At 42.7% G+C, this 12573-nt stretch overlaps 1 protein-coding gene and 1 long non-coding RNA gene across 5 annotated transcripts in view; one reads left to right on the plus strand and one right to left on the minus strand.

Annotated features, from left to right (window-relative positions):
* Nucleotides 1-12573, minus strand: part of hm13 (histocompatibility (minor) 13) — a 120259-nt gene that overhangs the window by 14274 nt on the left and 93412 nt on the right. The window lies entirely within an intron of this gene.
* Nucleotides 7524-8170, plus strand: LOC125988683 (uncharacterized). Its single transcript, XR_011086459.1, has 2 exons — nucleotides 7524-7837; nucleotides 7932-8170. It is a non-coding gene; the product is annotated as an uncharacterized lncRNA (long non-coding RNA).

The raw sequence follows: 12573 nt of genomic DNA on the forward strand, positions 1-12573 counted from the left end.
CCATTTGGATAATGACATTTTGGCTAATGAGGGTGTAGGGGAGGGGTAGAGACCAGGGTAGAAATAACATCGGAACAAGCAGCAGTTGGCGCATTGCTACCGTCTGCTGTGTTGGTTCTGTCTTCTCTGATCAAAACATTGTTGTCTTCTTCTCTGATCAAAACAGTGTGTTCCATAGATGATGATCCATGAATTGCATATTACTAAAAATATTAATTCCGTGTCTTTTATGCATTTTTTCATTTTTAAATTATCCCGCGGGCCTGATCGAACGCGGGCCTGATTGAACCTTCTTGCGGGCCGGTTCCGGCCCGCGGGTCCTATGTTTGACACTACTGCTATATGAACAAAGCCTTTAAAAGGCCCAAGTATCTGAATAACCTCTGCACTAAATATACACAACAAATTATAGCAGCCACTTTCAGTGACCTTACATCTTTGTTGCTCCCAGTTAACCAGGGCGTGAACCATGGGTGACAGCATTTTGGAAGACATTTTCATCAACAGAGGAGGAAAACATTGCCGCTGAACTACAAGGAGAGATGGTTCATCCTTATGCGGGACAAACACTCCTACTCCAAAGGGATAAGTGTGGAGAAAAAAAAACTGCATGAGTTGACAGCTGTGTGATATTAGTGATATTATAAAGTTAACATCTGGCACTTTACTCGTCATGGCAGAATTCACCAAGTGAGAACGTAGAGAACCTAGAGATCAGCAATTCCTACATGTTAGGGTTTTCCAGGTTATCTTTATCGTAGGATTATGTTGGAATGTAGACTATAATGATTAAATCAATCTTGTCTTGCCCTCACAATGCAGAGTAAGATGAAGTGGTTGCTTCCTCTGCTTGATTGACCAGCTGCAGGGGAAGCAATCAAAGTTGTTCTGTTTCCCACAATAGTGTAAAACACCCCCTGCTCTGATCTTATCAGAGGCCGAGGGTTCACCAAACCTGTCCACTCACCCCCACTCTGTTCCTCCTAATAAATATGCCCTTGCAGGGAGGAGACTTTTAGACTTCATTCGATCATCGCTGTTCAGACAGCGACGAATGGACTCTCCACCTGCAGGTGTCTAAAAGAACTTGCCTGTCTCCTGTGTGGTTCTTGCAAAATAAGTTGGAGTGAGCAAATCTCTAACATTTTGGTGCCGTGACCCGGATCCTCATACCCACCATCTGACCGGCGAAGGAGGACGTGCTGCATTGTCGACAAGCCAGCGTCCATTAGGAGGACCTGGAAAAGAAAGTCCTGGGAAGAGAATTCTTCGCTGGGCCAGCATCTTAGGTCTGCCTTCGTCTGACAGAGGTGGATTGACGGGATCCGGCGGTGCAACGAACCAGGGGACAAGTAAGTTAAAGCGCTAAAGATACGGCTTTGGTTTGTCCGAGCTATGAGATACGGCTTTGGTTTGTCCGAGCTATGAGATACGGCTTTGGTTTGTCCGAGCCATGAGATACGGCTTTGGTTTATCCGAGCTATGAGATACGGCTTTGGTTTATCCGAGCCATGAGATACGGCTTTGGTTTGTCCGAGCTATGAGATACGGCTTTGGTTTGTCCGAGCCATGAGGCCTAAAAAAGCGCTGGAGTTAGTGTGATTGAGTGTGTGACTGGTAGGATAAATTGACTAAAAAGCAGTTCTAGCGTTGATCCACGGAAATAAAACAGGCTAGTAATCTGTTGGAAGGTCAATTTAAACCTGCATTGAGGATCCTCAAAGAAAAAAAAAATTGAAAAAAAAAATTGTAAAACCTTAAACTACTAGAATTAAGATAGGAAATAAGAACGGTAAATCTCTTGCTCTGCTCTTCTTTAAAACGAGAAGTTCATGGCAAGTAGATTTTTTAATTGTATGCAATACATGCTGAAGTGGAAGAAAATGTATGGAGTACAGGGAAATTTGAAATGTGGAAGAAGTGGTAGAAGTGCTAGAGTGTGGTTGAAATCTTCACAAAGAGATGAGAACGAATTCAAGAGACAAAAGCTAGAAAGATAAAAACTGATGAGGTCACAAGTGTTTGTCAGACCAGGAGACAATAAGGCCCCTGTGAGCGGGTGCAAGGCCGCAGCTCAAGCCGCGGCTCAAGCAAGGGGCAAGAGGAGTTTAATAATAATAATAATAATAATAATAATAATAATAATAATAATAATAATAATAATAATAATAATGTGGCAAATTACAAATGACTAGAGATCAATTTGTGTTACACTAAATTAAAATATGCAAATCAAGTGGTAAAGAAATGCAACTTGCTTCTAGAAGATAAATAAATAAAATTAGAATGTGCTGTCCTCAGGCGGCTCGGTGGCGCACTGGGTAGCACGTCCGCCTCACAGTTAGGAGGGTGCGGGTTCGATTCCACCTCCGGCCCTCCCTGTGCGGAGTTTGCATGTTCTCCCCGAGCCCGCGTGGGTTTTCTCCGGGCACTCCGGTTTCCTCCCACATCCCAAAAACATGCTTGGTAGGCCGATTGATCACTCCAAATTGTCCCTAGGTGTGAGTGCGAGTGCGAATGGTTGTTTGTCTCTGTGTGCCCTGCGATTGGCTGGCAACCGGTTCAGGGTGTCCCCCGCCTACTGCCCGATGCCGGCTGGGATAGGCTCCAGCACGCCCGCGACCCCCGTGGGGACTAAGCGGTTCAGAAAATGGATGGATGGATGGATGGATGTGCTGTCCTCGTGTGCATGGGAGGGACCAGCTCATGATCGACCACAGGAAATGGCCAGCCTGTGACGAATCATTGGTGCTGGGAACTACCTTTTGCGTGCGAGAGCTGTGCATGTGTGTGCGTATGTTAAAATGATGAACATTGGCTAAAGTTTTAGTATAAAAAAAAAAAATTTGCTAGACTGTGGTCTATCCAATTTGCACCGCAGAACAGAAATGATTTTGAAAGATAAAAATGAGAGGAAAAAGAGAGAAGTCTGTGTGCGAGCAGAAACTAATCCACTCTAGTGCATGTAAAGTGTCGAGCCCACATGAGAAATTCGAAGAAAAAAAAACGACAGAACATGCTTTCAAGAATTGGAAGAAGCTAAATTGTGAATTTAAGATTTTGCAATGCTACATTTAATAGGAATAATTGATTGGTTGTGTTATAAGATTATACAAAATTCTAAATGCAAGCTAAATCTGAGAGATTGAGTTCTTCAAATTTAAAAACAAAGAAAAAATTCAGATTAATTTGCCAATTGTTTGTTTTAGTTAAGTTTTTTTTGAATTGGTGGATTATTCTACCAGGAAACCTGAGTTGAAAATGATATATGAATGTTGTGTGGTGAGCTTGGATGAATTGGGACCAATGTGATAGAAAGACTCCTTTTTGGAGACTGTGTGTGAGATGCAAATGAACATTGATGAATGATAGCCTGAATGAAAAGAAATTACAGGTTGAATGGTTGAAGTCGTTGGCGACTACTATAGAAAATTAGTAGAGCGACTTTGATGAAAGAGTGATTTTGAGCAGGTTGAATGTTAGAAAGAAACACGTAGCTTTTGGGTTGATAATTAACTACAAAAACAAAAAAACAAAAAAAAACTGGAGAACCAGTAACATATGTAGAAGATGTGTGAACTGAGAAATTGAGAAGCGTTTTGGAAAGAAAGTCAAATTAAATGATGATGGAATCGTATGTAGTAAAGAACGTATTCTCCCCAAAAAAAATTGTCAAGGTGTGAGGCATGGGCGTTGCCAAGCCTCAAAAGGAGGGAGTGAGTAGGACAGATAGTGGAAGATAGTAATAATACAACACTTCATGACAATGAATTTTCGAATACATTTGGTGTTATACTGTGGTAAATTTTTTGTTCTGGTGTAGATAGGTTAGCAACACGAGAGATTTAGAGGTTCAAAACAAAGACAGTTAAAAGAAAACATTTTTGATTTGGACAATTGCAGGCTAACAGGAACATAAGAACGATAAGAACTACGAGAGTTGCAAACAACAGATGAAGAGCAGTCCTTGGCAGATTATATGATCAGGACGCTCAAACTGTGTCAAAGACAAATTTACTGCCGCCTGATCTTTCCTCCTCACAGGTCGACAACCCCATCAATCCAGGAGACTGGGTCTACATCAAGGTCATCAAAAGAAAGAACTGGGCCAGCCCGCGGTGGGAGGGACCGTTCCAAGTTTTGCTTGCTACTCCCACGGCGGTAAAAAATTCTCAACGGCCCAACTGGATTCACCTCAGCCACTGCAAGTTGCAGAGAGTGCTGGACCTCTAATTCGGAGTGGTGGGGAAGGCTGACTACAAAGGGGCCCCATCGTTTAGGGTGAGGCGTCTCAATGTTGGTGAAGAATTCATCGATCCCCACTCCGCTAGGCGAGGGGATGTCCCGGTGTCTCTGCCATCCTAGTAGCAACGGGGCTCCATATGCCAGATGGATCCTCTGCTGCGTTGTGGTTGGAGCGTGCTATGGTCTATTGACTCATCTGAACAGACCAAATGACAATGTTGCCCGTGGTAAACGATGGTCACATGATGAGAACTTTGAAGACTGGTCATGGGACCCCAGAAACCCATACGAAACCAACACTTGGTACCGGTATGTCAGGTTCACTGTGAGAGCTCACACACAGGAGGCGTGCTATGTGTGTTCGAAACTCCCCCCTTCCTCCACGCAAGTTCGCTTGGAGGCCAGAGCAATGAATGTCACTGAAGCGAAACGTATGGCATCCATGGGAGGAGTTGGATATCAACGCCGAGCAGTCACAATCAGTGATGCCGACCCATCCCACTCTGGACTTGCAGACGGTGCCTCTGATGAACACTTCTGGGCAAATCTCAATGTGACTGTTAGAGGATGAACAATACCACAAGTGGCCTACACGGAGAGACCAGCTGGAGTGAATTACACATGTTACATCCAAGGTAACAAGACCCACGTCTGCATTAACGACGACTGCTCTCCAGGAGGAAACTGGATGGGAGCTTTGGACATCACCGCTGTGTGCCAGGATGAGAGAGCCGTTTTCAAGGTGTAAGGGCTCTACTACCGACATGGCTGCACCATCGGACGGGACCTACTTCATCCAGAGTTTCAGAAGCACTGCCTCACCTGCATCCTATGAGTGCACGTGCCTGTTCAGAACGGATCGTGGTTTTGTGGTCACCAGAGTTGTCCGATGCAGCCTGCCAACTGGACACGAGTGTGTGCGCCAGTGTGTGTGACAGAACACACCTACAGACTAGAACATCATCAGCTGACGAAAACACGAGCACATATACAACTTCTTAGGCGTGGCAGATGTGATAATGATAATGAGACGTGGATTGCGTAGATGCTGTTCTGTTGAGAATGTTTTACGGAAACTTGTTGATTTGACCATCAAATATGCTTCGCAAGTGATGTATACAATGATGTACTGTTTCTGTGTTTTTCTTTTTATATTTTATTGATAGCATTCTGGTCGCCTGTGGCACAGGGGCCGTGTAAGAATTTTCCTGCTAATAACATCTGGCCAGCAGGTTTTTCGCTTACACAATAAGTTTGATCTGGGGTATTGAGGTAATGCCTCATCTTCACTGGAAAGTGTTGCTATCATTGTTTGTTGTTTTTATTTTTGCTGTTCTTCTTTCTTCATTATACATATATATATGTTTTTTTCTTACTTGTCTTTGTTGTTTGGGGTGACATAATCATATGATAAAACAGGAGGGAGATGTTAGGGTTTTCCAGGTTATCTTTATCGTAGGATTATGTTGGAATGTAGACTATAATGATTAAATCAATCTTGTCTTGCCCTCACAATGCAGAGTAAGATGAAGTGGTTGCTTCCTCTGCTTGATTGACCAGCTGCAGGGGGAGCAATCAAAGTTGTTCTGTTTCCCACAACAGTGTAAAACACCCCCTGCTCTGATCTTATCAGAGGCCGAGGGTTCACCAAACCTGTCCACTCACCCCCACTCTGTTCCTCCTAATAAATATGCCCTTGCAGGGAGGAGACTTTTAGACTTCATTCGATCATCGCTGTTCAGACAGTGACGAATGGACTCTCCACCTGCAGGTGTCTAAAAGAACTTGCCTGTCTCCTGTGTGGTTCTTGCAAAATAAGTTGGAGTGAGCAAATCTCTAACACTACAGGCCAATCACAAATTACAAATTGAACTTTATTATTTGACTGTTTTAAAGCAAGTCAATGATTTATTGCTATAAATCATCTGTGATCTGTGCCCTGGGAAATTTTCAGGCTTATGATGGTTTTGTATTCTCTTTTTTACTTTTGTCATTTAAATATACCCAGTTTTAAATCATTTTTAGAGCCGTTTTTTAGCTTTTATTTTGGAAAAAAATCCTTGATTTTAATTTTGTTTCATTATTAGTTTTAGGGTGCATTCAGACTAGAAAAGTCCTTTAGTCCGCTTCTTTGGTCCGGACCAAAAGCGGACTTAATTTCTTTCGTTTGATGCAGTTACTATTCAGACCGTATATTTTACAAGTAAGTGAAGTAAGTATAACACACAAATGAAGAATGCTCCAAGCCTTGATGTCTATTCATATGCAAATGAGTTAGGGGTCATAAAATTTTATGACCTTTTTATGACTTATGGTATCATAAATCACCCCCTTTTGGATTGGGGAGGGGTTGGGGGCATCAAGATGGCGCCAGTCATGACGGCGCCATCTTTGACTGTCGCCATTTTGGTTTGCTGGCGCCATTTTTAGATGTGGATATGTATGGGCATGTATTTTTATGAATCAAAACAGGTGCAGCATCTGAGCTAGCTTTGCTACCAGCCAGTACGTGTGGGTTGAAGGGGGGCCGTTTTGTTGAGAAAGAGAAGGGGAGGGGTGTTTGTGTCAGTGTGGGGGGTCGTGAGAGTCGTCATTATTGGTGCCAAAGTTATCTGAAAGAGAGTCGCATGTAATTTGACAAACAATAGTTTAGCCAAAGTTATCTGAAAGAGAGTCGCATGCAATTTGACAAACAATAGTTTAGAGGATCAAGGGGGGGTTTGTTGAGAAAATCATTGAAGTGTCGTCAGCATGGTGCCAAAGTTATCTGAAAGAGAGTCGCATGTAATTTGACAAACAATAGTGGAGTCGGCATTATTGGTGCCAAAGATATCTGATGAGGTAGAGCCTTTGATGCGTCATCACAAGCGGCCAAAGTTATCTGATTTCTCGCGACACGTGATCCCATAGGCGTGGTCTTATCCCCCCCGAATTTGAAGTTGGTTTAGTGCGAATGACCAACGCTCATTTTTGAGAAGACAAGCCATCGCTCTGAGCAACGGAATCGAAGCGCGTCAAAAGCTGTTTCGAGAATGGTTTAAGGTAAGTCATTTTACTACTTTGTCGCCGTAATAATAATGATAATAATAATAACAAATAATAAGAATAATAACAAATAATAATAATAATACACTGCGGTTATTTTATAAAACAAGATGTAATGTTTATATAATGTTTGTAGACATCATTGCTCTTGCCGATGTCCACGCATCTTTTGACGACGACTTTAGCGACGTTTACCTAACACAATCAGACTACGGTGAGTCAATCGTGCATCTAAGATAGTTCATATAAATGCTAGTAGTTGATGATTTTATTTTATGTATGTAACAGATCTCGTGGCCGCGGCTACTAGGAAAAACAATCAGCCGACACAAGCTGCCTTCAAACGCCATATTGAAGCAGTGGAAGCGACAGAGCCAGCGACAGAGCCAGTGAGACCAAGCGCATCAGAGTCACGTGCTACCGTTGGAACCAATCCAATTGCATCCCACGCCGACCGACAGGAAACATCGACGAACACAGTTAGCTGAAGCTCTATCTACATACGAAGGGTTGAACCATCATCAAGAGTCGACAAACAAAGTTGGAGGTATTCCTTCTATTTTTTCTCTCTTTGTATGCTATCATCCGACTTGCTATTTTCGGTATTACAGAGGATTAACTTTTTTTATATCTACTTCCAGGTGAGCGTTGTGACACGGAGGCACAGAGAGGAAGGAGGAGGAGGAGGGGGCAGCCCTTCTACAACATGCGCCACTACACCAGCAGGGGGCCTGTAAAGTGCCGTGGTAACTGTATCTATAAAAGACGGTTACAAGAATGTTTTAAGATAATACGTATTCTGACAGATTTAGCCGAATCAAAATAGGTCTGTGTTGTTTCTGTTGTGTTTTGTAAAAGGAAATATAATGGATCATTCAAACCTTACGTCAACGGAGTCAGATTTCTTAGCAAACATTGATGAAATAGATTTGCTACCATTTAGCGAAACAAGCCAAAGAAGTGACACACCAGAGCTAGATTTGTCAAACGTTAACAATACGTCTACGAGTCAAATAACTGATTTGCTCAACAATGTGAGCACAGCTTTGTTAGAGGGGGAAAGACCAGACAGTCCTGCTATTCTTACCCATTTACAAGCTGTCATAGATGAATTGAACAATCAAAGTCTGAATGAAAGTAGACAGAGTCCTACACAAATCCCGTCACAATTGCTAAATATGATAGCAGAATTAAACAACCAAGCTAATGACAGCAACGGGCGTATCAGTCCTGATATTCCTGTCCAGTTGCTAAACATTATCCAAAATCTAAATACGCAGCCTCTGGTTGACCCGTTTACCGCTAACCCTGTCGATTCATCGCCGGCTGCTATGGACGACGTTCCACCGACATTTCAGCCTAACAACTGCTCTGTTATAATTGATCACGAAATAGATATTATTGATGACAACACACCAGCATTTCAACACATGCCGCAGCAATCTAACAGCGGTTCTGTATTAGCTGATCAGCACGGCGGTTCTGTTGTAGTCAATAGACCGCATTTCAGTAATGTAGAGGTAAGGCGACAGTTAAATATACCATCGCAACAGAACATTAATTATTTTGCAACCTTCTACCTCCAGATTGAAGATAAAATAGATGATGTTATGCGAGAGGTGGTTAGCCGGGCACAACCAGGTGATGTAATTCAGGCCGAGTTAGTGGGTAGTAACGATAGAGCTCACATCTACCAGCAAACTCTATCAGAGATAGTGTATCAGACATGCTTGAGCGTTTAGCCCAATCAAATACAGAGCTTCTGGCTGATGAGGGTTTAGAGCTCATTGTACAAATAGTCACTCCATTGCGCGGTGGAATGCGTCGCAGGTTGTTGAACACTACCAACAGAGAGATTTTGAGGTTGAAAAAACGACACTTACACATACCTCGTAATAAAGACAACAGTTTGTGTTTTGCTCTCTCACTAACCTATCTGCTAAATGACACACTCACAACAAAACAGGCCACAAGACAGGCACGGCTCTTACACGAGAGTGTAGGATTGGATTGTCAAACACCTGTGAGTCTGGGTGATGTCCATAAATTTGAGAAAGTCCTCAAACGGAAAATAACTGTAATGTATCGAAAAGAGGACTGCCGCCCTATGACTTTTTTCAACACGCATTATCGCAAAACAGATAACGACACTTTATTTGTCTTACACCTCGAGGGTCATTACTACGGTGTGAAAGCGATAGAAGCATTCGTTGGTCATGCATTCTTTTGCAGACATTGTTACAAAGGGCACGAGAATTGGCAACAGCACCAGTGTGAAGGACACTGTAGCGTTTGTCTCGATCCTTGTTGTAAACAACGACGGATTAAACCTGTCATCTGCCCCGACTGTAACAAAACTTGTCGTAATGAGGAATGCTTTACCAAACATAAAGAGTTTCGATCGATGAATCGTGTGAGCAACTGCACTTCATACAAAAAATGCTTGCAGTGTGGTCTTCGGTATTATGTGAAAGCTGATGGTACCGGTGCTAAACATCGTTGCCCCGTTAAAAAGTGCACAGTGTGTGATGAGATCTTAAATCAAGATCCCTTGCTGAACCCCCACATGTGCTACATTCAGCCCATCAAGCCTCAACCACCGTGCAAAAATGTAGTCTACTACGATTTCGAAACCTATGTAGATACAGATGGTTTACACAAACCTTTTCTCATCTGTTGCAAATCAAATAGACTGACGAAACAATGGTTTGGCACAGATTGTGTTGACGAATTTTTTCGAAGGCCACGGTTTAAACAAACTATGTTTGTTGCACATAATGCGAGAGGTTTTGATTCCTACATACTGATAAGGAGAATGCTTGAATTAGGTCTCAAACTTGACATTCTGATGCAGGGGAGTAAAGTTCTATCATTTGTCGATTTAGACACAAAATCTCGATTCATAGACTCTCTCTCATTCTTGACGATGCCTCTAAGTGCGATGCCTAAGGCCCTGGGGTTTGAAGACAAATCAAAGGGTTACTTCCCACACAAATTCAGCTCTTTAGAGCATCTAAACTACCTAGGGTCTCACCGTGACCCCGCGTACTACGATATCGAGCGAATGTCACCATCTCAACGAGCAAAAATTGACAAATGGTATGCCAAAGAAGCTAGCAATGTGTTTGATTTTGCAGGCGATAGCCTACTGCGAGAATGACGTTGACCTGTTAATGCAGGGGTGTGAGAAATTCAGGAGCGAGTTTTTTGAGGCCACCGGAACAAACCCATTCAATGCGGTGACAATAGCTTCTGCGTGCATGAAAGTTTTTCGCACTCATTTTCTAACGCCTCAAACACTAGCCATTACACCTTCAGACAACTATATGCGTCAGCACAAAGCTTTTTCGCATGACTCTATTCAATACATGCAATGGATCATGCACAGCCAAAATATCCAAATTAAACATGCATTGAATGGGGGTGAAGTTAGGATAGATAACTACACGGTAGACGGCTATTCTGAAATTGGGGCCGTAAAAATAGTGTTTGAGTATTTTGGTTGTTATCACCACGGCTGCGCAGAATGCTTCGACCTCTCTAAAATATGCCCGACAACAAAACGCCCTTTTCAGGAGAGGTTTGATAAAACACAAAAGAAAATTCAGGACCTACAGCTTAGACAGGATGTGTACCTTGTAATTATGTGGGAGCATGAATGGTTGCAAATGAAAAAGATGAACATAGAGGTGAAGGAATTCCTAAAAAAAACCGAGGCAGGCTCTTTTTGGGGGCAGAACAAACACATTCGTTTTAAGATACACGGCAGAGCTGAACGAGTGTGTGTTGTATGTTGATGTGACGTCATTATACCCTTTCATCAACAGTACAGGCACCTACCCTATCGGTCATCCAACGATTATCCACGGTGAAACCACCCCGTGGTTTGTATTTTCCTGTTCTACCCTTCAAAACAGTTAAAGGTAAACTCGTCTTCACACTGTGCCGTACATGCGCTGAGTGTAACAACCAGCAGACGGCGTGTACACATTATGATGAGCAAAGATCGTTAACAGGTGTTTGGACAACCCCTGAATTTGTTAAGGCACTTGATCTCGGGTACACGGTTGCAGATATTACCGAAGTATGGCATTACACAAGAACGAGCGACACAATTTTCCGTGATTATATGCGAACATTTCTAAAAGGTAAACAGGAATCTTCAGGTTATCTGGCTCACGTGGTCAACCAAGCGGATAGAGAAAGATACATAGAAGGGTATGCCATTCATCAGGGTATCCAACTAGACCCTTCCAAAATTGCTGTAAACCCTGGCAAAAGGCAAGTGTCAAAACTCTGTCTTAACAATCTATGGGGAAAACTTGCGCAGCGTGAGAACATGACAAACACAAAAATTGTGACAAAATCTGAGGTTTTTTTTGAACTTCTGTTTTCAGGTCTGTACAATGGGAAATTTTATCAGTGAAAAGCTTTCAATTGTGCAGTATTGTTTCAACATAAACAATGAGATCCCCGCCTCAAAAACATCAAACGTGGCTGCAGCGTGTCTCACAACAGCCTATGCACGCCTAAAAATGTACAGCTATTTAGAAATGTTACAGAGGCGTGTCCTTTACACCGATACAGACAGCCTCGTGTACACGGTGAAACCGGGCGAAAGTGTTCTCCCTCTAGGGGATTATATGGGTGATTTGACAGATGAGCTTTCGAATGACAGCATGTTAGAATTTGTCTCAGCTGGGCCAAAAACATACGCTTGCAAAACACGAGGATCATCTCAGACGGTCATGAAAGTGAAGGGGATCACGCAGACTCACGAAAGCGGTCAGAGCATCAATCTCGATAGCATGCTCAGTTTGGTTCAAGGGTACATCGATATAGCAGGTGCAACCTCAGATGTGCTATACGCTCCTCAACATATCGTTTGCGATAAGAGAGGGTTTCATCTCAGAAACATGTCATTCTCCAAGAGGCTTCGTGTGGTGTACGATAAAAGAAGGCTGCTAGAGCGAGGCACCACTGAACCGTTTGGCTACTGATATTTCTATCTATCTATCCATACGTGTGTCTGTGTGTGGAAATGGCTTTTAACCTGATTGAATTTGACCCTAGATTAGAACTTCCTTTTTCATCTCTAGTAGCAGGGCCTTCAGGTTGTGGCAAGACTTTCTTTGTAAAAAATGTATTGGAAAATCCTGAACATGTTATGAGAAAAAAAACTGATAATATAGTCTGGGTTTATACTTTATATCAACCAATGTACGATGAGCTCAAAAACCTGAATAAAGACATTCTTTTTATCAAGGGGCTGCCTGAATCTTT

This window comes from Syngnathus scovelli, chromosome 2, assembly GCF_024217435.2.
Source record: "Syngnathus scovelli strain Florida chromosome 2, RoL_Ssco_1.2, whole genome shotgun sequence".
Classification (NCBI taxonomy): Eukaryota; Metazoa; Chordata; class Actinopteri; order Syngnathiformes; family Syngnathidae; genus Syngnathus; species Syngnathus scovelli.